Here is a 25,283-nt window from a genome sequence, read left to right as displayed (position 1 = left end):
GCTCCCTCCCTCCTCTGCACTCGGGGGTGGGGATGGTGCCTTCATGGCGGCCTGGCTTGGGGACTGCAGGCCAGGCACCTGCAGATCATCGGCATCCGCTGCCTGACTCCCCAGCAGAGGGGCTGCCCCCAAGGACATGGGAGGCCGGCCCCAGATCCTCCCCTCAGAGGGGCACTGCCAGTGGGAGGCCCTGCTGCTGAGGGTCCTCCTCACTAAGCCCCCAGCGGTGTCCTAGGTCTCCAGGAGCAGGGCGTGCATGCTCTGGGAGCTCCTGCTGCTCCCTCCATCCTGTGCCAGATGTCAGCCAGCTTCAGGGCTGCCACCCGCCTGTGGCGGGTTGCTCTGGCAGCAGAGGAAGCACTGTGACTCCCTCCTGGGTGACAGTGACCTGAACCCCAAAGCTAGTTCCCTCCAAGCCGTCTGCGGGATGGTGGGTGACTCCCTCCTCCCCCAGCCCTCTCCTGCAGGGAGGCCGGGAGAGGGTTGCATCCCAGGCCTGACCCACCGGGGCCACAGAGCAGGAGCCTGGTGGGTGGCTCTGGCCAGCTCCCAGCAACAGCAGCACCCAGTGTGAGGGCTTCCCCTCTCCACTCCGCACAGCCTGCCCCCAACAGCACAGCAGCCCTGAGCAATCCAGCCCCTCCTAAGAGGGGCACCTGAAGATTTGCAATTTGCCTGGCAAAGCAGAACCCTGAGTTCTCATCCTGCCTCTCCAGCTCCACAGCGACCGGTCCATCCAAACAGCTGGTCTCGGGTCACCCCCTTGCATCTGATGGTAATGAACCCATGCTGCGGGCTCGCGCTGGTGCACTGCTCCGCTCACCACCGGCCTCGGGCAGAACGCTCCTCTCTCGCCAGCTCGCAGCCAGCGGGCCTCATGCTTGGAGCAGGGCTGCCACCTCCTCAGCAATCCTGGCGGCACCACACACAGGAAGAAGGACATCCAGTCGCCAGCAGATGGGGCTGCAGAGTGAGTGCCTGCATCTGTCGGGCCTGAGCTGCCACCCCACTACCTTCACGCCCACCATACTGGGCTGGGAAAGTGGCCTCTCAGGACTCAGTCCACAACCCCCAGTGAGCAGCTCTCACGTCACCATCCCAGGAAACCACCCTGAGAACTGTGACGAATCGGGGCATCCGTCCTGCACCCATACCGCAGCAACAGTTAAAGTGGCCCTGGAGGTGAGCCTCCAGAGCCCCGGGCCACACTGAGAGGCCCATCTAACCAGAGTCTTAGCATTACGGAAAGCAATGGCAAATCCACGGGTACACAACCACTGCCTTTCACCAGCCTCGTTTCTAGTCCCCATGACAGTGAGGTGGAACAGCAGTCACCAGTGTGACTTCCCCAGGGAGGCAGCCAGAGGCCATGAGGTTTGCAGGGCCACCAGAGAGGGACCCCTCCACACAGGCCCCACCTCCCCTCCAGCACGACTCCCTGTGCCTCACACTTCAGACTCACACCTGTGACAAGTGCAGACCAGTAGGCCAGACCCAAGGCCACCAGGCCTGCAAGCTCCTCGGTGTATCGGGGCTGGGCAGAGCTAGTGCCAGAGCTGGGAGACCCTCTGGCAGGGACCCTGGGAGGTACAACCCTGCCAACGAGCTCAAAGAGCATCACAGACCGCCCGCGCTTGGGGACCCAGAGGCAACCCTGCTGCTCTTCCTCCAGCACACGAGACCGTAGACACGGGAAAGCTCGCGTTTCCAAGGCTGCAGAGGCCGCTCCGTCCTCAGCCCCTGCCCAGCCATGCCTGTCTGCGTGGCTGGGTAGATGGCCGTCTCTCTCTCAACCAGGGGTCCTGCTAGCTGCTGTTGCCCTTGGACACGTATGACAGCTCATGGTTCCCAGGAAAACGGTTTCTCCAGCCAGGTCCTCAGCTCTGCAATCCCCTGCCTGCAATCTGCTGTGCTCTGTGTGGGGAAGGGAGAAGCCAGACCTGACTTTTACCAAGGTCTTGCCGGGTGCCAGGTTCTGTGGTTGGAAGCTCACCTGGGTGCGTGGCCGGCGCCATCTCGCCTCGTGGCTTGGACCTCTCCTCTGCCCACCCTGCGCAGGCTCCACAGCCCGCCCCTCCTGGCTGCACACCGGCTGCTCTGCAGAGCTGCTTCTTGCTCTCATTCTGCTTTTTCTCAAGGTGCTCTCTGCTCCTTTCCCCCCCCCGCATTCCCCGCTGTTTTCAAAGTGTCGCTCAACCCCCCACCCCCGCCGTCTCCCCCTCCATGCCCATCTCTTCTTTCCCTGCGTTCTGACGTTTTCCTGGGCGACATCCGGGCAGCTCCAGGATATGAGGGCTGCCTCCTGCGTGAGCAGGGGGCTCCAGGAAGCCTCTGTCCGGTGTGTTCCCTGCTGTCCACCTGGAGTGCTGGGCAGGCCCACAGCAACTGCCTTCTTCCCCTCTCCCTCCTCGCTCCCCACTGCCTCTGCCTGTCCCTCTCCCCTCTAGGGCACCAGGAAGGGTTAGAGCCACACACCACAGCTCTGATGAGGACTCTCCCACCAGCGCTCCATGGGAAAACCGGACCCTCACGTTTTATGTCCTGCTTGGAAGTGCTTCTGAGCCCAGCGGAGCCAGGAGTGGGGGGCTGGGTGTCCAGAGGAGACAGAGAGGGACGTCTGGCTCAGGGGTCCTGGCTGCTGAGCTGCAGTCCGTGAGAGCGTCCTGGGCTCTGCCTGGACATTGAGGAGTTGGCGTCTCACATGGGAAGACACAGGTGGGAGGTCCAAGGCCACCTGGCTTAGAAGACCCTGGTGTCCCCACACCCTGGCTCCAGCATGTCCTTTGTTTTAAGCAGACCTGTGCTCCCAGCCCACTCGAATCTGCAAGACCGAGGCCATCCATCAAAGCCCGGAGCTGTACTTCATGGCTCTTGGCTGCGGGCTCAGCTGCCTTGGGTCTGCTCTCCGGGGACCCTCTGCATCTGTGGACGGCTCCCCCAGCTGGGCCACCAGTTGCTCCTGGCAGAGCCTGCCACATCCTTTCTGCCGGGTAGGTGGCTCTTCTGAAGATGGAGACCCCTTTGCAGCCTACCTGTTAGCAATGGCCAGAGCCAGCAGCAGCTCCGAACCCAAGGTGGCTCCCCAAACCGTTTGGCTGCAGACATTGGAATTCTGCTCTGAGGCTTCCAGGGGCAAGCTGGACACTCACTGAGAATCACTGCTCTGTGTCCAGGGTGCTCTTGGCCACTCAGCAGGGGTGGACAAGCGGTTGTTCCCCAAGCCCACCAAGGACAAACATGGGGATGGACTCTTGGCTCAGCATGAAGGATTTTGGATAGATCAGAAGAAGAACTTTTTTCTGGTGGTGAGGAGAAGCTTTGCCAAGGGAGGGAGGGCACAGGAGCTCCTGATGGGAAGCACTAAAAAAATCACTGCTTCTTACAGTCTGAGGTCAGTTAAGGAGGGCTCCTGCCTGGAGGCGGGATAATGGACTGCGTACACATCCATGTTCCTCAAGCAGGAAAAACGGGAGTCCTGCTGAGCAGCCAGGTGGGGGCTTCTGCCTCTGGCTGTGGCTCCTGGCCCCAGCGGTGGGACTTTCTCGTCCCAGGGATCCCTATGGTGGCTCCGAGAGGGACACCTTGCAGGAGTGAGTTCCAGCCACTCCTCAGGGTCACAGGAGCCGTGGTCAGGAGGCATGTTCACCAGAGCCTTCTGGAAAGTCCCCTACCACTCAAATGGTCCAGCAAGACAGGACATCACCACCAGCAGAGGAAGCTTATCTTCAGCTGGAACCTCAGTGGTGTCCTGGGTGGTGTCCTGGGCCATTGCCACTGAGGTGGCCCAGGGGGACCTCCCTGTACCGGGCCTCATCTCAGCCACCAGTACGGCCTCCCCAGTGTTCCTCCTCTCCCTCCTCACCCCTCCACCGCCGCAACTGTGATTAAACCTGCCCTTCCAGGGGCCACCGCGGGCAGGGCCCAAAGCCAGGTGTGGCCTTCATCCCTCGCCCCCCCCCCCCCCCCCCGCCCATGGCCAGATTTCAAAGTGCAGCTCCTGGGACTCCATCATGACAGCATCGTGCAGAGCGGGTGCGGAAGGGCGTGACATCGGGATGGGGAGCTGGGGCAGGGCTGGGGACGCGTGCTGTTTTTATTTAGTAGAGCTCACAGGTTCCTCCACCCTCAGCAGTTCCGTGTCCTGGATTTTAACATTTGATTAGCGGCATCCTCTGCGTCGGAATTTCTGATGATCCACCCTGGCCTCCTTTTCTTCCTCTCTCTCTCTTTTTTTTAATTTTCCTGGGCTGGTTTCTTCTTGGCCACTGGTTAAGCAAATAACACCTGGAGTATCCGGATCTTCAGGCTCAGAATGCTTTTATTTCACTCCTGATAGGAATTAGCCACAGCCAGGGCTCCGGCTCCGGCTGACAGTGCTCCGATTGTGAGCCCGGAATACCCATGCTCTCTGCCGACAGACAGCAGGCGAGCAGCTCAGGAGACCGGCGGCTGACAGTGTGCTGAAGGCTTTTCCCAAGCCGCGTGACAATTGTTTTAAAAGGGAGGGAGGGAGGGGGTGTAAAAAAAAAGACATTTCTGGAAATGACGAAGCGCTGAGCTGAACTCACACTCCCAGGAAAGTCCTTGTGAACCGAGGGAAGCCGAGATGTTGAGAGCGAGATTCGTCAGTCAGTCTCAGCTCCTTCCCCACTGGGAGGATGGCCCAGGAGGTGGGGAGATGCGCTACCTGGGGTGATGCGCCTTGTCCCCACCAAGGATCGTGAGTCTTTTACAGGTGTTTTGAAGATTGCGCTTCTAACCCCCCCCCCCATCAAGTACCTAAACCACCCACTGGTTACCTGGAAAGCAACTCATTAATTAGAGGGGGGAAGCAGATGAAGCCAGTTGGCCAATCACGCGCATCTGTGAGGCATCTCAAAGTCCAAGGAGGGACGAGTATTCTGCCCTGTCCAGTCTTCAAGCCCTCTCTGTAAATCCTGCCACGGCTTCGATGCTGTGCTCTGGACTCTGTTCTCAGTGGGACACTCCAGGGTGCAGCCGTGGAAGCCAGGTGTGCCCGTGTGTGGCCTGGTGGGGTGAACCCAGCACCCGGCCAGCAGGACTTCTGCTGGGCAAAGCTGCAGCATTGCTCCGAGGTTCATGTGGGGCTGAGCCAACCACACTGACCCGGCTGCTGAATCAATATTGACTTCCTAAAATTTGATGCACTGGGTCTGGTTTGGTGGAAAGGCTGCAGACTTTGGAATAGGAACCTGGGGCTGCAGTTGCAGCTGGCTACCCGCTGACTGTGTGGCCTTGGACCAGTGGCAATCTAGGGCTGGTCTTTTGGTCTGAATGATGGGCCCATCTCGGAGGAAACAGGGTCGGGGTGAGTGAGCACAGGGAGAGCCAGGCTCCTGGTTGGTCTTTGTGAAGTGTTGGCGCCTTTCTCTGAGGGCTGTGTATGCACGTAAGGGTGACAGCGCATGGTGTGCGTGCGTGTGTGTGTTTTAGGCTGGGCAGACAGCTGTCAGCAGGGCTGCAAAAAATAAATAAATACCGGGTCCCTGTTAAAATTGAATTTCAGATTAACAATGAATAATTGTTAGTGTAAGTATGTCCCAAATGTCTTGTGGCACATACTTACACTAAAGCTACGAAGGCATTGCTCTAAGATTTTCAATTTGAACTGGATGTCTGCAGCCTTGATTTGCTAAATCTGGCGATTCTAGCTGAAACAGCATTTTAGTTGTAAAGCTAGATGCACAAGACTAGGTGGGCAGGGGCCTGGGGCAGGGCGGCTCAAGAGAAGGCCTGACGTCCTGGCTCAGCGCTGGAAGCCCAGCCGCCCCAGATGCTGTTTGGGCTGGTAGCCTCCTCCCTTTCTTAGGACAGGAGGGCCTCTGAGCTGCGGACAGCCTGGGCCGTGTCCCCGGCTGGGAACCAAGGCAGTAGCCACAGCTCAGGTGGCCCCAGAGTTTGAGCTGGGCTGTGGCCCAATCTGCTCACTGACCTGGGCACTGGTGTGGTGTTTTCTTGAACCTCTGCCATCTGTTTCCCTAGACAGGACCCCCGCGCAGAGACCAGCTGCCCAACAGCTATGATGCACGTCTCAGCCCCCTCTCACGGGGCTCTGTCTGCCTTCTGGGTTCAGGGTCCCCCCACAGTCCCACCAAGGCTAGGCCACCCGCACCTGGTCTGTTTGGCCTCCGATGCTCCCTCTAATTTTTACTTGGCAAATTATACCCAGGTCCTCCCAGCCGGCTCAGTGGGTGCTGTCAGGCCCTGGCAGGTTTGGAAGCAGGCGGCAGGGGGCACAGACACTTGCAACGTGGAACTAATAGGAAATGAAATAGCATTCCTCCCCCGAAGACCCCTCCCAGCTCTGCCAGTGGACCCACCCCTCGTGGTGCGAATTGTTTCCAGCCAATCTCGCTTTATTGCAGTTCCCTCCAGGGTTGGCTCAGGAGACTCTCCCCAGCCTCTTCCACTGGCCTTATTTACCAGAATCCCTTCCGCGTGCCATTTAAGCGTCTCCATTAACATCTCGTGCATCTTGCTCATCGCAGGCGCGGGCGCTCCGAGACCTCTGGGGTGGCGGCCCGGTGGCAGCCCGCAGGAAGGCCAGGCTTATTTTAATTGGTTTGAAACTGCTGCTGTCAACCACAGAGGGGTCCCTTTCCTTGAGTAATGACCTGGAATTTGATCACACGGCTTTGGTGAGCTTGTAACACTGGAAGCGTAGTCATGTGAGATCAAAGCAGGAGCTGGCTTCATGTCCACCCAGCCGTGGCCGCTCAAGCCGGAGCAGCAGCCAGGAAGGACCCAGCAGGAGCAGAGCACAGCTCTCCTAGGACAGAGCAGCGGGCCCTGCAGGCTCCGCCAGGGGTGCGCCCCCACCCTGCAGCCCCAACCTTGTGGGCGAGGGGTAGAAGGGGCAGCCTCTGTGCGGGCTCTGTGGTTCCCTGTTGGTGGGACAAGGGGAGGAAGAAGCCAGGCCAGCGTCCAGCACTTTCCAGTGTCCTTCTCAGTGAGGGTCAAAAGGCCAGGCCTGAGTCCCAGCAAGAAGAATGTTGGGAAGGCCTGGGATCTTGGGGACACAAGTGGCCTAGAATCTCGAGGCCTGACTGGGGATGCAATGGCTTCCGCTCCCTCTTGGGTGGGGCTGCCTGGCTCCTTCCAGAATCACTCACGTAATCATGCATGTGTCCATCAGGCCACAGGCCTGCCAGACTGTTGTACCACAAGGGCTCAGAACACCACTCTTGTGGCTGCGTGGGCTCCCGTGACAGGCAGGCCCCTTGCTCCAGGGGTTTGCAATCCAAACACACTCCCCTCAAAAACACTTGGGGGTTTCGATAATCGAGGCAAAAATGTCTGTGTCTCTGAACCACAGTCAACAGCGGTGGACATTTCCCCATCCTGAGTCTTGAAGAAGAGACAGAGCGACACAGATGAGCTCCCCGTCCGTCTGCACACAGAGTGCCCCATCCCTGCTCCACGCCAGGCGCAGCTCTGAGCGGCGGTTTGGTGTCTGTTCTCTTCCTGTATGCGTGCTCACAGACCCCACTCAGGTGTCTTTCACGTGCACACCCATGGGCTCTCTGTGACTTGCTCCTTGTCCAGCTCTGTGACCCGAGGGCTCCTCTGTGCTGATGGGTCCTATGACCGCTGCTGTGTAGGCCTGTCCTGGAGACCCGTCCCCTTCTCTGTTGAAGAGCATTTTGGTCGTGGGCAGTGTGCTGACCTTGCAGAATGCCTCCAGGATGCTTGGTACCTGTCTCCTTGTGCCCGTGTGCACCTTCAGGGGGTGGTTGGGTCTCCGAACGTTCCAGGCTCTGCCCTGATTCTCCAAGGCACTGGGACCTGCTATGTGGCCACCAGCTGTTGGTCCTTGTCCCTGCGTCCTTCTGTCTTTGCTGACACTTGTGACTGCCCACGTGAGAGCTGGGCATGGCATCTTACCACAGTTGGCATTGCCTGCTCCCTGCACTTCTTTCTTGTTAATCTGCAAGAAGACAGGACTCTTCCTCCACTTTCTTCCCCCACCAGGAAATCAGCCTGTACCTAGGAAAGATTTAAGGCAAACTTGAAACCATTTTAGTTCATAAAAAAAATTAAGATGAACTAAACCATTCACAAACTTTTGGCCCCATTGCCTGTGGTCCACACAATCCACCGTGATCCTGTGACAAGGACCGTCCTCTCCCAGGCAGTCTGGCACCTGAGCCCCTCCGGCTTATCTTGGCAGACTGTGGACTCCCAAAGCAATCCAGGGGAGGAGGTGGGTCTTCCCAGAGGCGAACCCTCCATATCTGTGGATTCAACCAGCCATGGATTGAAAATATTCAGAAACACTAGTTGCTTCTGTGTTGATCAGGTGCACGTTGTGTCTTGCACTGTTCCCTAAACAACGCAGCATAGCAGCTCTGCACACAGCACCCACACTGCCAGGTGTCCTGAGTGACCCGGGAGGACTTAACGTGTGCAGGAGGATGTGTGTAGGTCATATGCAAATATGTCACCATTTCATGCTCAGGACTTGAGCGTCTACAGGGTGGTGTCTGTGGGGATTGTGCCACAGTCCCCTCGGATACCAAGGCAACTGGGTTTGCATCAGGATGCAAAATAGCTCCTGGAGGCTGGGGGGGGGGGGAGTCCCTGAGCTGTGAGGAAGGCTTGGTGGCCTGAAGCTTGGGGTAAGGTGGAGATGCTGCTGCCACAAGCAGCCTTCTGGGATGTTGGAGCCGAAGCCCCAGCCCCCAGGGGACTTGTAGTAGGAAGCAGAGGCTCCGGACAAGAGGGGCAGACAGCAGACTTGGGCCTCCCTGGGCACTGGGCCTCCCTGGGCACCAGGCCTCCCTGAGCACCAGGCCTTCCTGGCCACCTGGCCTCAGCAAGAAAGACAAGCCCCACCAGCCCCCATCCTCTCTCTCTGCCCCAAGGGTATTCCTGGACCCTTGGGGAGTGCAGGGACTCCCCTACATCCACAGAGGCCAGCACTGGCCTGAGCCCAGACAGCCCTACCCGGGAGTCTGCAAGGGGGAGGACCCAGGATGGGAGGACTCTAGGTTGACAGGCCCAGGGTGTGGTGTCCAAGGAGAGAAGGTGCTTGTGGAGGCCCTGTCCTGGACTTGCTAGAGCTCCAGCACAGGCTGTGTGCCCGGGAAGTCTAAGGCCACACCGTCCCACCTCTGGCTCTGTTAAGCCAGCCCCGGGGGCAAGGCCAGCCCGCCTTGGCCCTGCTGCCCACCACACCATGCCCTCCATGTTGGAGGCAAAGGCAATGGTCATTCAAGAGTTCATAGGACAGAGGAAAACTGAGTCACCAGCTGGCCAGAGCTGGGCAGGGAGCACTTCTCCAGGTGCTGTGCCTTGGTTTCCCCCCCGGGATCACCGTGAGGGTCACTGAGAGGCACTGTGGAGGGGGCCCGGTCAGAGCCGCCTGCTGTCCTCTGCAGGAGACTCGAGCAGCAGAGCACCCAGCCCACTGTCACGTGCGCTGAGTCCCCAGGAAGACTCGGGGGCTGTAGCAATGCAGTTTATGGAGCCAATAAAGTCTTAAGTGTATGAAATCCAGAGGTATCTGGGGCAATTTTATGTGCTCAGAGGACCCTGAGGGTGTCCTGTGCCTGAGTCTTCGTGTGCATGGAAAGGTGGGTGGACAGTGCTCTACCTCTCTCTTGTGTCCCTGTCCTGGGAGGGCACCTTCCACCTGAAAGCCAGCTGTGCCATCTGCCCCATCTGGGGACATTGGCCTGCTCGGGCCTGGTGACCTGACCTGGATGGACGCAGTCTCTGCCCCTGCTCCGGCAGCAGTTCTGGCTGAGAGCCTGCTGCTCTCAGAGCTGGCTCTCAGCAGAGGCCCCGGGGCCTGGGGCCTTGGCTGCCCATGCCTGCCCTGGCAAGGCAGGTCGGGGCTGGTCTCTGCGTCACTGAGGACCCCCTCGTGTCGCGGCGCTGTCTTGAAAACTCTGCCCTTTCCTTGTGCTCCCCTACCCTCCCTCCCGGCCCCTCTGTCTTTCGGAGCTTGCCTGGTGTGCCCAATTCCCGAGGCCGAGGCAGCTGTGGAGAAGCGCCCCGGCTCGCTGCACTGCGACCCTGGGAATCGATTCCGAAGGCCATTGGTCGCAGCAGCACTGCTAACTCTGACGATTTCCTTTGCAGTTATTGATACATCGTCAGAATGGGGAAGTGATAGGAGGAAGCAGGCGGGCGGTGGGGCGGAGAAGCCAGGCTGGAGGCCACCTTGCACCAGAGGGCAGGGAGCCCGGTGCTGACAGGAAGGGGAAGCCAGGCCTGGGGTGTCCGGGACACAGCCCCGCCGAGTTCACAGGAAGCCAGGAGCTTCCAGACTGGTGACGGTGCAGTTCTTGTCCCCCAGCTGGGCAAGGGGCCCTGCTGTCCCCATCCTCTTGGCCCACGGTGCCACGGCTGGGGTTCTGCTCCCCAGCCCCAGCAAGGTGTAGGTGCCGGGTGGAGGCAGAGGGAGAGGTGGTCTATTGATGGTCAGCTCTAGGAGTCCACTCTGGGAAACACCCAACTATCAGAACCTAAAGGAGAACGTTAGGTAGACTGACAGATGGATAGCTAGACAGACACACACACACTCAGATTCACAGACACATGGCTACATAGGTGGGTAGACAGGCAGACAGACAGCCTACAGAAGGGGTTCCCACGCAGGGTGGGTGGGCAGGTCGGGTCCTCGGCAGGAGGTGATCTGTGAACCGGAGGCAGGTTCTTTGCTCAGGAAGTTTGTTTTGCTCTCATGGCCTTTAGCTGATTGGGCAAAGCCCTCGCCCCATCTCTACTGAACCAATTCTTAATGCCAGTCACCCAATACCATCACAGCAGAACCTCGTTCCCTGTTGGGCTGGATCACGTGGGGACGATGGCAGGGCCAAGTGAAGAATCCCACCATCAAATGCCCTAAGATCCCCAGATACCAACAGATGGGCCTGGGGAAACCCTGGAATCAGGACCCGCATTTCTGCCTCCTTTGTGGAAAATGGGCCTTTGGCTCTCATTAGCTTTTGATGGCATATGGCTGGGGCAGCCTGGAGCTGGTGGTCAGGGTCGCCCTGGAGTGGCAGAGCATGAGCCCTCCTCAGAACACCTGGGTCTGACCAGGTGGGCAGTAGGACCTCTGCAGCGGGGTGTGGGCGGATACTGGGGCTGTCCTGCTGGGAGGATAAGGAAGGGCACCTGGGAAGGTGCGGACAAGGAGGGTGGTGGGAACCTGGAGACGGCGACCACAGGCTCTGTGGCCCACAGGGTCTGCTCTGGCCAGGCTGCGGTTAGCCACAGTCAGGGATAGGGCGAGGGGAAGGGGAGAGGCTCGGGCTGGGCAGACAGGCCCGGAAAGGGGTGCAGCCAGCTCCAAGGGGCCCAGAACCCAGTAATCAGAATCTGAGGCCTTGAGGATTCCTCAAGGATTTTAAGCAACTTCATTTATTTATTCATCGCGCCGTGCGGTGTAAACAGAGGCGCCTCATTGAAGCTATTGAAGCTTCTCGCCGCCTGACAATTTCTCGTTGGAGATGTTCAAAAGACACTGTTCCCATGACGCTCGGTCCTGTGATATTTTTAATCAAGTAGCACAGGACAGCGTGTGTCTGATGCATTCCGGACACTCAGAGATTGAAAACGATTTTTTCCTCTTGTTTTCTTTTTAAAATGCAGCGTGAAGTCAGAACCCCGGAGGAAACCCTGCCGGCCTCCCAGCGAGCTGGTCTGCAGGCCCTTGGGTGGGAACCTGTCCCGGGAGCAGCCCCTTCTGCAAACAGGTGCGTGCCCCCTTGTGCAGTGCTTTCTGCTGGGCCCCGGCTGGTTCTCAGAGGCCCGAGTGAGCCCCAGCTTGGGGGCAATGTGCCGATGGGCGTCAGCACGGGGAGTCACAGGCTGCGGAGAAGAGGGCCCCACTGCTTGGTTCCTGGGCCCCCTCTGTGTTTTTCACCTGCCTTTACCCAATTCCCTTACTAAAATGCAAATCAGCGAGTGTATAATAGATAATTAATAGACTGATCAGCCAGCAAGGGAGGTAAGTAGATAAATAATTTTAATTATCCTTGGGTTGCCCATAAATTCCCTCACTGCCTTTTTATTAAACTCTCTGTTTACAGGACTCATTTATATTGCATGTCATGATGCCAGTCCCTCCCCCGCCTCCTTGGTGGCTCCCACCAGGTCTGACCTAGAGTGGAATAATGCGCGTGACCGCAGGCCCCTCTCCCCACAGGGCCCACCTCGGGCACAGGGGGTGGAAGGCTTTGCTCAGACAGGCAGGTGGGCTGCAGCTGGGAGGCTGGAGCTAGCTCAGCTGCGGTGCTTGCTCCATCCCAAGGTGGCCGTCACCCTTCCTCAGACCGCCTGGGGACCTTTATCACACTTGGCACTGTGCGTAGGTCTGAGCTCCCCCTCCCCCCAGGGATGGCCTTAGTCTATTAATAGCCCTGGCTGATGTCCCTCCTTGCTCTTGATGCCAAGAGAGAAAGTGGGTTAATAAATATAAAGAAAACTCCCTTGGAGGGCCCCGGGCCAAGCTCTCTCCCAGGCTGTCCAAGAGTCATGGCTGACGAGGCCCCAGATGGACGAGGGTTCCCTTCTCCCTGGCCTTCCATCCCTGTATGGCGGGTCTGGGGGTCCTTGGAGGCAGAGCTGCCCCAGGTTCCACAGAGCTGAGGGTGGAGGTGGTGCCCTGGGGCAGGAGGGTGGAGGCGGGCTCAGGTGGCCTACCCTCGTCTGGCCCTGTGAGCAGACAGGAAGGGGCAGCTCCGCTTCCTCGTGCCTTCCCGTCCACCTGCACCATTTCTCCATGTGTCCTTCTAGTGGCCTTCAGTGTGGTGGACAGTGCAGGCGGCAGCCCTGGGGTGGTCCTGAGCCAGAGCCCTCTCTGGTTTTCTCCTCAGCCCGCGGCAGGGACGGTTTGGCTTGAGTGACCGAGTTGGCAGCGTGGTGAAAAGACGGTGGGGTGCGGGATCAGCCTGGGGTGAGGCCAGCAGCAGCCCTCCCCGCCGGCCTGTGTCTGAGGAGAGTCCTCTGCAGAGTGGGCCGGCCTGTTAGAGTCCTCCTGGGAGAGGAGGTCAGACTGTGGATGTTGGTGCTTCCAAGAAATGGAGCCCTCGCTGAGCCCTAGCAGGTGGCCAGTGACAGAGCCTGGGTGGCCTCCGGCTGCGGCCTGCACAGCCTCTGCGAGGGCAGGACCCTGGCCAGTGAGCAGGGCCGCCCTCTCCCTGCGGGCTTTTCTGCTCTCCTTGGTGGGAGGCTGTTGCCCAGGGCAGAGGGAATTGGAGCTGAGCGAACAGAAAGGTCTTTTTAGTTTTACTCAGTGGAATTAAAATCTGAATAACGGGCCGTGGAGACTCCCTGCGCTTTCAGGAGCTTGTTTACCTCAGAGACTTGCAGCCCACCCAGGCCTTCCCCGGACACACGGCCAAGTGGGAAGAGAGAAAGTGCTGACAGGCCTCTCCGAGGTCCTCCCTGTGCTCAGCTCCGGGCCAGCTGGAGGGGCTGCAGGGCCCACTTCAACTTGCTCTGTCCGGGGCAGCCGACAGGTGGGCCTGAGCTGTGGGCCTGAGCTGTGGGCCAGGCAGCAGAGGCAGACCACGTCTTTCTGAAACCAAGGGCAAGGCCCTCGGCACAGCTCCATATCGCTGTGGGCTTTCTGTGGTTTTGTGGACAGTTTTAGGGTTTCTTGCCTGTTTCTATCTTGTGGAAGTGAGAGGGAAAAGGGAACAAAACGAACCAAAGACAGGACCAGATGGGTCCCTCTGCCCCTCAGCTGGGTGGCTGTGGCTCTGCTGGGCCCCTGGGCCTTCCCACACCTGCCAAGGGCCCTCCACAGTTCCTGCCTGGTCCACCCAGCCACTGAGGGCCAGTTGGGGAGGGGTCAGTGACAGATGAAACAGCCAACCAACTCTGCCTCTGCCAGCCAGCCCTGTCCCATCTGCACCCCCAAAGGCAGGGACCATGCTGGGACCTCCCCTGTCCCCCAAGCCCTGGGGGTCTGGACAGTCCACAGAGCGAATCACAGTGCATCTGGGAGTGAGGGAGGAGCCGCAGCAGGTGGGGGGTGGATTCTCCCAGATCCAGGTGCAGGCCTGAGCCCAGTCCTGCCCGGAGACGCTGCCCCAGTTCAGGGAAGAACCTCCTGCCGCCTCCCAAGTGCCACCAGCACCTGGGGATGACTCCAGAGTCAGGCCAGGAATAGGGGCCGCTGGGCCTGTCCTCCTCCTTCTCTCCTGATAATCATCGTTCTCATTCCTGGCGTTAGGGATTCATGTCTTCAGATTATCAGCACACAACAATCGACGTTTCTCCTAGGAGGTGTGGACAGGAAAGCAAAGGAAGCCCAGTCCCCCAGTCCACACCTGGAGCCCGGGCTCGCCCCTCCCTGGGCCACTCCAGGCAGTTTCTGCCCCAGGGGCGGGCAGAGCGCTCAGCGGGGCGGGCCGTGGGTGCCCAGGGCTGTGCACCTGTTGTCGCCGCCGCTGCTGACCAGGGTTCTCGGGGACACATTTCTAAGTTGACATCCCTCCAGTTGTGATGTGAAGGTTGTTTCGTGGCATAGAAGCAATTCACTTAACTAATCCCGCAGGTCTGTCTTCAAGTACTTAGAGAGGCATTACCACTGACCCTCTTTCCAAAACTCTTCGCCACACTTTGAGAAGCCATAAGATTAATTTTCCAAATAGGAATTAGGAGATGATTACTCACATAATAAAGCAGTATCCAAACATGTGCTCCAAGGAGCTTCTTCGAAAAATGGGCTCCCCCAGGCGTCAAAGCCCACCACAGTAAGATCCCCACTCTCCACAGTGGCACCGAGGGGTGCATCTGTCCTCATGCCCCTCCTCTCCCTTCATGGAGGGCTTTCCTGGGTACACAGGGGAGTGTGCACATGTGCAAACATGGGCCTGCACACAGGCAGATACACATGTGTACCTAAGTCATCCATGTAGGCACACGTGCACGTGTGTACACACATGAGCACAGGGATTGTGTTCACACAGGCAGCACACACCTGTGTACCCTCAGGTACACAAGCACGCACACACACCTGTGCACAGAGCACTGCACACACACGGCACACACACGGGCACAGACACACACACACACACACACACACACACACACACAGGCACATGCACATATGCAGGCGCACCTAGCATTTGGGCGCTGTCAGCTCGTCCCCACCGTCAGCTGAAAGCTGATGTTAATTTAATTCCTTATTAATCACATTTATTTATCAGGTGATCTGCTGCTACCAGCCAGCCCTTGCGAGGGAATAAACTGTCACTTCTTTCTAAAAGATAAAGGGAAATAGATGTTGATGAGGTTGGGCAGGTCAGTGGCCCAGCACGTGTGACTCACCATTTAATAAGACAGGCAGACACACCTCAGAAGAGGAAATGCTTAGAGGCACTGAATGAAGCCAGGTTGAAAGGAAACCCCAAAGCCCTGCAGGTTGGCACAATGATGGGGCGCCAGGTGGTTCGCCATTCATCAGGTGGGGTCATCAGCACCCAGCGCATCTGCCCTGACAAGCCAGCAGAAGGCCACCACCTCCCCCCCACCCCGTGCAGCCAGAAGGACGGAGCAGAGGCCTCGGGAGAACTCCCCACAGGCGAGCGTCCATGAGGTCCCCAGCCCCCAACCCTGGTGCTGGTACCCTTATGCTCAGTTCAGGTGCAGGCATTTTTTAAAAATAACTCATTGTGTGGACATTTGCATGACCTGGATGTAAACATCAGGTGACGATTCAGTGGCTTTAGTCCAAGGATGGCGTTATGCGACTGCCAGCTCCGTCTAAGCGCAGAGCCTGCCCTCATGCCCAAGCGAGGGCGTGCTCAGGTGCGTTTTACGTTCTGTTCAGGTCTCATTGCTCTGCACGTTGCCCCAGCGCCACCAGCCTTCCCCCCACTCCCACAGGAGGACTCCAGGAGCCAGGGCCAGCTCAAGGGTGCAGACAGACCCTGCCGCCCACCCACTCGCCCCGGGTTCTCTCAGCACTGGTCTTCGGCACCAGGAGCACCTGTCTTGAACCCCGGCTCTGTCTCCTGCGGCAAATGAACCTGGAAGCTTGCTCGAACTCTCAGCATTTTCCTCTCCACAAGATGGGACAAGGAGTCTTTTTTGAGGGGCTGGCCGGGTGGGAGGCACGGCCGTCTCCCATGGCGGAACCATAGGTGTATGCACCTGTGTATGGTCTGTTCTTCACTGTGGTCCACTACACCTAAAAGAGTTGTCTTCCTGACCATTTCTAGTGCAGTGGCATGAACCGTCCACCCCCAGAACCTGCAAAAGTGCAGCTCTGACCCATTCAACTGACCCCCATCTCTCCCCACCTCCCAGCCACGGCCACCCTCTGCTTTCTGCCTCTGAGTCTGACTGCTCTAGAGACCACCTAGAAGTGGGGCCTCTCAGTGCTTGTCCTTGGAGTCTGGCTGATCTCCCTGCACACAGCATCCTCAGGAGTCTCCCGTGCCGTGACACGTGCCGGGATCTCCCTTTCTAAGGCAGAATGGTAGCCCAGTGTATGGACTCACAGACCGTGTTCTGATGGACACTGGGCTTCACCTTTGCTATTGAGAGCAGAGTGGCCATGTGTGGATGGCACTTGTATTAATCCATCTGGACGTGCTGGACATGGGGCTGACCAGGAAACCTGTTGTCCAGTGTGGCCTGTACCTCTGCCCTCCCTCCTCACACATGCAGACGCTCCGTGAACCTGGCCTGCATTTGGCTGATCACGGCTGAGCCTTGGGGACGCCTGGGCATCAGGCCCCTCGGGGGCTTCTTGGTGGCTCTCTCTGCCTCTTGGTGTTTCCCCAGTGACCTGGAGACTAGACACCCAGGGGGTCAATCACAACTGCAGTCGTCATTGTGACAGCCCCGAAACCCTCCCCGGAGTGCATGCTGTCCAGCCTTCACTTCCCTGACCCGCTGGGTGGGCGGTCATCCTGTCCTCCACACTCAGAACTTATCCTTCCCACCTGCTCCCTCTTCCCCCTAGGTTTCCCCCAAGATGTGCATATTTATCTCATTTTTCTTAAGAAATAGAAGTCGTGTTTACTAGCGATCAGGCGGCGGCGTAGCGGGAGTATGTCTTGTCTCTTTGGACTGCACTTGTCTTTTCCGCCCTCCCCAGCTCTGCTGGGTTCCGGGTTGCGCCATGGGGCCTGTGGTCTCGTCTCAGCTGGGGAGGCTGGAAGTTCAAGACCCAGGTGTGAGCAGGGCTGCTCCTTCCCAAGCCTCATAAATAAAAGGCTGTGAGTGGTCTCCGGCTGACCAGAGAGGCTGGAGAGAGTGTGGGGGGGGTCTCTGTCCTTGCCTGGTAGGTGGCCGCCCTCCCTGTGTAGGCGCATGGCCATCCCTCTGTGGGGTCTGGGTCCTGATCTCTACTTGTGGCGTCACTCAGGGGATGCAGGCCACCCTTGATCGCCTCATTTTAACTTGGTCATCTCTTTAACGACCCTGTCTCTGGTTACAGTCACATTGTGAGGTCCAGGGGATGAGAAATTCACAGGACCTGACACTGTGGGGGCCGAGCCTGGGCGATAGGGCACCAGCCTGCAGGTTGCCTTTGGGGACGGCCCTCCCCCTTCACCGTGCTCTCCGGTGTCTGTTCAGCGGGCCTCCTGCGCACAGCGCTGGCCTCTGACTTCTTAGTTCATCCCCAGGCCGTCAGGTGCCCAGGGCTGCTCCTTGGCAGTGAGCATGGCCACAGCAGGGCCTCTCTAGTTGCAGACCCTGCCTCCCGCCAAGCCTGGCAGCGGCAGATGCAGTCCCCCAGATGGATCCCGCCTGGGACAGGCTGTTTACTCTGTCTTTCCAGGCCATCAAGGTCAAAGTCACAAAGGTGTTGTGTCCCAGCGATGCCCACCCCACAGGCTTCTGCCCTGTTCCACTTCCTTTGGGGAAAACCACTCAGGTCTCCTGCCCCACCATCATCCTCAGGGGCTGGGCAGCAGGAGGAGTGGCCAGGCCTCCCTGGGGACACTGCCCATCACTGGCTCTGAGTGGTGTCTCCTGACATGGGTCCCAGGACAGCAACGCGGTGCTGCTCTGTTGACGTGCCCTGTTCTGGGAAGGGCAGCCTGGCGGCTTGGTGCCCACAGGGCCTTCTTAGCACTCTCTGCCAAACACGCAGGCTGGGGGCGCTGCACTCCCCCAGGCTGGCGCACAGCGTCCTCTGACACCCCTCTGAGGTCACCCTCTCAGGAATTCAGCCCCAGGCCCACCTCCTGCCCCCTGTGTCAGGAAGATTTGCCCCCACCTGTCATGAAGCAATGACGTGAGGCCTTCTGGCCAGTCCTTTCCTGGGTGGGAGCAGCCGGAAGCAGAGGCTGGCCCCACCCATCTCTGTCCATGGCGGGAGTTCAGTGGGCCCCGCGCTAGGAGCAGGCCCTTCCTGCTCCCGAGGATGCTGCTCAGTGGCTCACCACCAGGAAGCTGGCCCGGGACCTCTCTCGGGAGAAGATGAGCCCAATGTCCCAGGCTCTCCTAGGTGTGCTGGCTCCTGCCTACGTCCCGCTCTGACACGCCGTGGTGTTTGATGACCGTGACCTGACCCAAGTCCATTTGTACCTGCCGGATGGCCGGCTGTCCACTGGAGCAGCCTCCAGAATGGGAGGCCAATGCAGGCGTTCTCCGTCCACACGCTGCGTTTGGAGTCTGGAGCTTATTGTAGCTTTTCCATTGGGTCCTGGGGACAGAGTAGGACAAATGGGCTTTTCTACTGCACTGTCCAGGGAGTCCTAGGAGGGTGGGTGGGAGATGCCTGGGCCTCTGGGTCAGCCCTCTTCTTCTGCTAAGCTCCTTGAAGCGCTGTCCGAGGCTGTCCGAGTGGGCCAGGGGGCTGGTGGTGTTTCTTGTGAGTGACACACGACTGTTGTGCCCTGTTCTGCGGCTGGCCTCGTGTCAGAGGGCAGCTCCACCAGGGTTCCAGTGTCCGTCCTACACAGGAGCCAGAGCCCAGCCTGTTCCAAGGGCCCAGGACAGCTGGAGCGACCAGGCAGCGTCTCAGGGATGCGACCAGGACGGCCCAGGAGCTGTCCTGGGACTCCAGCCCTCAGGGGAGCAGAGGGGCCTCTGTTTCCAGTGGGCCAGGGGCAGCCTTGGTGGACACTTTCAGAAGATGAACCAACACAGAGCAAGGCCCTGGTCAAGCCGGGAGGAAAGAACCAGGCTGCTGGGCGGGGGAGGGGGGCGAGCACGGAGAAGAGTGCTCAGAGCAGTACCTGCGGGGGACACACAGCTTGGTCTGGGCTCTCCTGGGAGCCCCGTCAGTCCTGGGGGGGGCACAGGCTGTCAGCCTGACTCAGAGGACTGGACTGGACCCCCTCCTGGGTGTGAGCCCTTTCCTGTGGTCCCCACAGTGCTGGTCACTTCTACATATCTGTCTGATATAACGTCTGTCCGTAAAGTGATGAAAGTCAGTAGGTGATGTGACTTGTGTGATGAGTCCCCAGACCAAGCAGGACACCAGACCAAACTGTTGTGTCTGCCGTGTGTGTGTGTATGTGTGTGTGTGTGTGTGTAGCTTTTGAGGGGAGGGGTATTAAAATTTTATTGTAATCTTTTGCTGATGGCAGGTCATTTTCTAAAAAGTTATTTCATATTTTCTTTTTGAGTCTGCGCGAGGGAGTCCCATAAATCCTGAGCTGTGAGATCTGCTGCGTCAGCAGTGTGTGAAATGAATTGATATTAAACGCAATGGAAGTCTCTCTAATTCTCCCCGATTCTCCTTTTCTAGCCCCTTCCCCACCCCCGGGCCACTCCCTCCAAGCTGTAATCAAGCAGTGGGGGAATGGGGCTGGGTGTCGGTACTGATGGGCTGCTGTGGATGACATGGGCTCATCTATTATTTAAATCTCATTAATTATTATTTACAAACAGCCGCCCTTCCCCACTGCCCTGCAGGGTCACTCCCAATGTGTGCGCCACACACGCACCCCGGGCTGTCGGAAAGCAGGGTCGCCTCTCGCACACTGGCCTTCCCCAAACACTGCCACCTGCAAGGGTGCAGGAAGGGGAGAGGCCAGAGCCCCCAGTCGCACCCAAGCAGCAGCAGGAGGACGGAGAGAGCGCTCTGATGGCCTGGGGCTGGGAGCAGGCCAGAGACCCAGTGGGAAGTGGCCAGTGGGGCTGAAAAGTCGGGAAAAGCATCCAGAACAAAATACAGCCAGTGTGTTCCGACCCTCAGGTCACCTCCCACGGTGTGGCTGCACTCACTCTCAGACGCTGCAGTCTGGGTGCGGGGCCAGGCACTGCTCATCCGGGGCTGCCCACGGGAGGCCCCTGCCCCTCTCCTGAGTGGGAAGCCACTGGCTTCGAGGGACTCCGCTTCCTCTGGACTGCACCGAGGGGCCAGGTGGCAGGCGTCCCTCCCCCATACCTCTCCAGCTTGTGCATTAACATCCCTCCTTCCCCCCAAATGAGTCCCGATTTAAGAAATTGGACCTGGCATCTGTGTCTCATCCTTAACCCGCCCCAATTGCCAGGATCTGGAAAATCCGCGTGGGCAGGCGGGATTGCCTCCAGATGCGTTTCCAGCCGGATGGACTTAGTGAGGACACACGCAGCAGAAGTCCTCTGCACGCTGGGCTCTCGGGCCCCAGCCACTGGTGTCAGACAAAGCGGTGGCCTCCGGAAGGTCCCCAAGTCTGAGCGGGTGCGACGGGGGTCACGGCTCTAGCCTGGGCTGAGTGGCTGAGGACAGGGCTAGGGTAAAGCACAAGTGCATGGCCATCCTGGGGGCACGGCAGGCTGTGTGACTGGCCACTTCCATGACAGCCTCCCACCTCCTCCAGGGCAGAGGCTCTTCCTCTTGTGCAGAACTTCAGGAAGTCTTGCAAGGGGTGGTTGGCAGGGAGATGAATTAGAACAAGTGACAAGCAATCGTGTTTCCGACTCAGAGAGGGCAGACGGACTGGCCCCAGCCTTCCTGAGCACGGGCTGCTGTTTTCAGGTGACAAGTGAGTGCTGCTTGCTGCCAGCCACCAGCAGGGACGAGCCTGGGCCCCAGCATCACCTCAGGAGGAGTAGCAGCTACCCCCTGTGGGTCGCTGTCCACGGTGCTGAAGCCCTGTCTCCCACTCCGCACCCGGTGTCTGCTGCAGTAGGGCACAGCTCCTGGTGCCCGAGAGTGAACAGCTTGTCCAGTCTCAGGTGATAAGCTGCCCTCCATGCCTAGGTTCCGCGGAGGGGTCCAAGTGTGGAGAAATAAGAACTTCAGTGACTCGGAGAGGAGGAGGAACCGGGCTCCCGGGCTCTTCTGAGCCTAGAAGGCAGCCAGGAGGCTGTGGCTGGGATTTGGTAGCCTTCAGCCTGAGGGTCGCCAGCTCTGGAGGGTGGACAGGTGACCGTGTGAGGCTGCCATTGCTTCCCGGGTTCTGGTGGGCCTGTGCTGACTGAGAGGTCTTTCTCAGCCCTGTGTCATTTCCCAACCTGTGGCCACAGCTGGGGCCCAGACCCCCACCAGCAGGAGTCCCTGACAGCCCTGGCTGAGTCTTGACCTCCCCGTCTGGCTCACCGGTGCACTGTGGCCCTCCACCCAGGGCAGCTCTCCCACCTATCTGTCACCACCACCCCCCTCCCAGCAGCAGAGTAACTGAAGAAAGAGTGGCTTGGTGTGGGCAGCAGATAAGCGGCTTGGGAAACTCCTGCTGACCCCTTGTGACCTTGAGCAGGCCCCTTTGCCCACCCAAGCCTCACCTACTAAGTGGCGATCGTGAGACCTGCCCTCTGACCTGGCAGGGAAGAAATTCAAATGCGGAAGCACCTTTAAGTGACTTTGAAAACTGCGATCTGGGGTGTAATAATAGCGGCACTGTAAAAAGACCAGACCCTTCTCGGACCCCCTCGTCCAGCCAAGCATATTGTTCAGAGGCCTCCTTTCAGGGGGTGGATGGCAGGCAGATAGAAAACCCCACAAAGACAAAGCAGAGCCTTCAGGAGGCATCCTCTTTATCCCAACTCCCCAAAGAAAGGCCAGATTCCAAAATGCGGTCTGTTTGCCTCTTAGTTTCCTAACACAAAGGAAGCAAGAGATTCTCCCCCCAAATGTGGTCTTGCGTTGGTGGAATCAGAATACAATAGTCAGAGGTCTCTGGTGGCAAGATTGAGTGGAGGAGAGAAAGCGAAAGGATCTCTTCTAAGCCCTCGGCATCCTGCTGCTCTCATTATAGAGCAGGAGCAGCCGGAGTTACCCTGCGCAGCATCGAGCCTTCTGGGGACAGGGACGGGGGTGCGAGTGTGCAGGCTGTGTGTAGGTGTCAGTGCAGACGTTCTGCATTGGAGGCCATGATTTTAATTCCTGTCTTCAACCAGTATTTGTTGAGCACCTTCTGTGGGTTGAGAACTCGAGGGACTGGTGACCCTTCCCCTGGCTGCTGTCACGTTGTGGGGAGACACAAGACGGTCCATATTCCGTGTGATAAATTTTGTGTGAGTGATCCCAACACCCCTGGACACAGGGAAGGGTGGACATCGTGGGGTTTCCTCTGCTCTGCCTCAGTCCTTCCCTCCGCTCACCTGAAGAGGTCCTGTCCTCTGACGCACCCTGAAGTCCTCGGGGCTCCTGGATGCCTTTGTTTTTGTGGACGACCTATTGCCTCTACTCTGGCTGTTGGAAGATTCGTAACTCAGAGCAGCCCAAAATGTCAGCCACCAATGAAAGCCTTGGGACTGGGGGGGTGGGGTGGGTACCGGGCTCCAGCGGCTGCTCTGGGGGCTCCCAGTGGAGGAGGCTGGTTGTGGTCAAGGCCACGCCTCTCCCTGGGATGGAGACTCGGGTGTGTGGAACCCAGGTTCGGCCCTGTTGGAATTAGCGGTCACAGGTGTCCCAGCTTCTCATGTCCAGCCTGCAGGACAGTTGTCTTTCACCCTCCTAACCTGGGGGAGCCCGGGGGGCCACCTGGAAGGGGTCTGGGGCTGCAGGGGAGAGGGCCCTGTTCTACCTGCGCTCTGAGAATGCAGGGACTCCCCTGCTCTGCCTCCTGCCCTGAGAGCAGAGACCAAGGAGCCTTCAGAGGAAGCTCGTGTGTGTCCTGCTCCCTGGGTAGGGAGGCTCTCTGGCCCTACAGATCCTGATGCCGTGGGACCACTGGGTTTGAGGGTGTGGACTAGTGGCACAGGGCTCTGGGTGGCCCTCGGCCCCATTCTCTCTGCCCAGAGGAGGAGCCTCTCCAGCTAAGAGCCTTTGCAAATGCTTCAGTAAATCCCCACCCCCGAGGCCGAGGGCTGCAGATCTCCACTCCAGTTAAGGCCCAGTCCGCGAGGGCCAGCTCCCCCCAGGCAACTTCATATCTCCCGCACCCCAGACCACCTGATGGAGTCACCTCCAAATCCAAAATGTGGTGCTGCAGAGAGAGCCCCGCGCGCCTCACAACCAGGGCAAACAGGAAAGACTCCGGAACACTGAAGGATCCTCCAGTGACCCTGGCCACCAGAGCTGACGTCTATGTCACGAACTTTAAAATGTACTATTTCTTCCCTGTACACTTAGGCTGTTTTAGGTCAGCTAAGTAAGCCCCTGGTGAACCACAGGCTGGCGTCCTTCATGGTCCCTTGCTCCCCAGCCCTCCACTCTCCTCCTGTCACCTGCTTTCCTCTCCTGAAGTCCCAGGGACGTTGGGAGTCACAGGAGGTCTAGAGAGGCAGGGAGCCACACAGGCCGAGCCCAGCTGCCCTAACGGCTTAGGGCCCAGGTTCCCAGCCCCACAGCTGGCTGTCCCTGGGAGAAGATGGCCACACGGTCCAGGGCAGAGGCCGCACACAGCTAAGGGCGCCGGGGAATCCACTTTGCATGTCGAGTGGAGACCCCCCCCCCCCACCGTCATCAGACTCAGGAGACAACTCCTGGTCCCGATGTGCAGGAGACGCACATAACCAAGGCCTGTCCATCTGCCTGTCAACAGTGACAGCTTCTCTGGGCTAGGCAAGCCCTGATCCTCCACATCATTTCCCTCGGGCCTGACCTCGGCAGGCCCTCAGCAAGGGTCCTTTGTGTCAACCTCAGGTTCCATTTGCTAACTAACGGCCTGCTCTGGGGGCCCCTCCCCTGGCTGCATCTGAGATGAGCCTCGAATGGCCAGCAGGTACTGCAATGCTCCCTGCATGCTGTGAGACCCAGACCTGCAGCAGCTCATCCTGCAGCCCCGCAGGAGGCCTACAATGCTGACCACGAGTGTCACCTGATCCATGGTGAACCTCCATCTCCCAGAGGAGGAAACCGGGGTCCCAGAGGCTGGGGCTTCCCACGGGCTCACAAGGCTCTGAGGGGCTCTAACCCCACTGACCTGCTCCAGAGAGTACCCACACCCCCAGGGGTCCTGCCACCCCATGTCCTCTCCTGTTGTTCAGTCATCTTCCTGGAACTCCAGAGAGGCTTCCTTCCAAAGGCACCTGTGGTGGCCCTGGCTGAGAATTCTCCCCTCCCGTGTGTGTGCACCCCTGCTGGTATGTGGCAGCCCTCCTAGAAGCACCTGCCTGTCTACCCCTGCCTGACCCCCTACCTGGCCACCAAGGTGCTTCAGGGGCCTGAAAAGTCCTGCCACCCCTGGCCCCTGGGCATTCGCTTGTCCTGGCTTGTGGGCAGTGCAGGCACGGAGGGGAGCGCCTGTCTCCCGGGCATCCCTGTGTGAGGCAGGGCTGGAGCAGTCCCCGGCCACCCCTCGCCTGGTGTTATTAGTTATTTTTAGCAATCGATGTTATTGATGCCGTGTGCGCTAGAGGAAGCCACCAGAGAGCTGTTCTTCCAACTCATTACATTGAGAGTTGAACTATCCCCTTTTTATATAAATCCTGACACATAAAGATGAAATACGCTACTTTCTGGGGATGCTCTGAGCCAAAGGCCAGGAGCTGGGAGGCACTCTGAGTGCCAGAAGCAGGGTTAGGGATGAGTCCGGAGGGGGAAGCCTGAGGTCTGCTCCAGGCCAGGAGGCTCTGCAGGAGCTGAGGTCCCACCTGGGAAGGCATGCCCTGGGCTCTCCCCAGCACAGAAGAGACGTCCAGGGAACAGATGGGACAGAAGACACAGAGATGCTCTGGAGCCCAGCTCTGCTGGTCGAGGGCGAAGGCTGGTATGGATGGAGGCCGAGCGTTTGGCTTCTTCTGCAGCTGCGGAGGGTCAGCAGGGCCCTGGGTCCCAGAGCCCGCCGGCCCACAAAAAGGGGCCTAGGTGTGGACACTGGTCTCCAGGGAGGAACAGGGGAATAGGACCGTGTTGGCAGGAACACTCCCCAGCTCAGCTCCTGGCCTTGGAGGGACTGGGTGACCAGAGGCTCCAGGGCGACTGTCCCCTGAACTCACAGCTTGGCATGAGGGCAGAGTGG

The 25,283-nt window shown here is 58.9% G+C and overlaps 1 protein-coding gene across 1 annotated transcript in view; it reads left to right on the top strand.

The window, feature by feature from the left end:
• RBFOX3 (RNA binding fox-1 homolog 3) overlaps positions 1–25,283 on the top strand; it is a 301,360-nt gene that overhangs the window by 121,441 nt on the left and 154,636 nt on the right. The window contains exon 3 of the mRNA XM_081270073.1: positions 11,626–11,729. The gene's annotated coding sequence lies outside the window, so the exon portion shown is untranslated. The remainder of the gene's footprint in view (positions 1–11,625; positions 11,730–25,283) is intronic.

This window comes from Spermophilus citellus (genome assembly GCF_964194105.1).
Source record: "Spermophilus citellus genome assembly, chromosome: 17".
NCBI lineage: Eukaryota > Metazoa > Chordata > Mammalia > Rodentia > Sciuridae > Spermophilus > Spermophilus citellus.
The sequence above is the reverse complement of the archived record's forward strand: the minus strand, read 5'-3'. Positions and strand labels throughout refer to the sequence as shown.